A 1,568-nucleotide genomic window follows, 5' to 3' on the forward strand; every position below is an offset into this window, starting at 1 on the left:
TCTCCCTTCTCTTTCTCTTTTTTTTCTTGCTCGCACGCATTTTGAAATAATCAAGTTTCACCATTTTTTGATAAACTAATCTCCACCGATGATGAATATTCGAAATAAGGCAAATATGTTAGTAATAAACAATTTAACAAATCACCCAGCACTCGTACTCACACCGTATTCAATTTATGAAAAAGATTTAGCGTGATAACGAAAGAAAAAAAAAAAAAGAAAAAAAAAACATGTGATATTGCATTCCAACATGCGAAATGAAAAAATACGGAGCAGATTCGTTATAGTTATAAATAAAGAAATATATATATATATATATATTATAGTTATAAATAAAGAAAGCATTCTCTGAATCGATAAAACAAGAAAAAAGAAAGTATTCGAAATCCGTTATTTAAAATATATGTAAACGGAAGAAAAAAATAACATGCAAAATAACAACTTCTACATAGCGAATAAAATAAAAAAATTGTCGTGATCAGCATACGAATTCTGAACACTATATAATCTATATAATCTATTAAGTACAAATCTTGTATTCGAAGTATATTTTATTACATTTGTACGGTAGATAATATAAAAATTTCGAATTAAACGATAAGAAATGAATATAATTTATAAATGGTTACACATTTTTATCGCATTATGCATTAAAAAGAAAAAAAATATACGTATAAATTTTTTTTAACAAGAATTTAACAAAATATCCGGAATATGATTCAAATACGAATACAATATTTGAACTTAAATAAATGGACCAAGCTCTTCACAGTCCTCCCTTGAATAAGGAACTACAAAGAGAAAGCGTTACAAACCATATACACATTTTATTTTTTATCAGTAGAAAGAAAAAATAGTACATAGGTAAAAACAAATGGGCCAGGAACCAATAAGCATAGATAAAAAAAATTTGTTGGCATAAGAATTTGAAAGTGAACTTTGCACGTTACAAAGAAATCGGAAGACGTAAGAAAGTATTCTAAAATTGTACTATTTTAAAATTGCAATGCGTGTGTATAACATTGTCCATAAAATATTTTTTACAGAAATATATTTATAATATAAAACTAAGTATAACTAACCACTAACATTTTATTTGCGATGATGACGATTATGATGATGATAATGATGTCATTAATAATAAAAATAAAAATAATAATTATAATATTATTAAATAATTGTAATAATAATAATGATGATGATGATAATGATGTCTCTGATGGTGATATTAACATAACAATAAAACAGCAGTAGCACTTATAATATTAAAAATTATGGTAATGAAAATAATAATAATAGTAATAATAATAAATGGTAGAGATAATGATGGTGATTACGTCGATGACGATGATAATTGATTGATGATGATGATAAAGACGATAATGATAATAGTAGTAGCTGTTATAATAATAGACTAAGAATATTAATGGCGATGACAACAACAACAACAATAACAACAACAGCAGCAGCAGCAGCAACAACAACAACAACAACAACAACAATAATAGTAGTAGTAGTAGTAGTAGTAGTAGTAATAGTAGTAATAGTAGTAGTAGTAGTAGTAGTAG

At 25.6% G+C, this 1,568-nt stretch overlaps 1 protein-coding gene across 4 annotated transcripts in view; it reads right to left on the minus strand.

Annotated features, from left to right (window-relative positions):
* LOC102671768 (phosphatidylinositol 3,4,5-trisphosphate 3-phosphatase and dual-specificity protein phosphatase PTEN) overlaps positions 1-1,568 on the minus strand; it is a 26,442-nt gene that overhangs the window by 5,410 nt on the left and 19,464 nt on the right. The gene's annotated exons all lie outside the window — the stretch shown is intronic.

This window comes from Apis dorsata, unplaced genomic scaffold (assembly GCF_000469605.1).
Source record: "Apis dorsata unplaced genomic scaffold, Apis dorsata 1.3 scaffold_651, whole genome shotgun sequence".
Taxonomy (NCBI): Eukaryota; Metazoa; Arthropoda; class Insecta; order Hymenoptera; family Apidae; genus Apis; species Apis dorsata.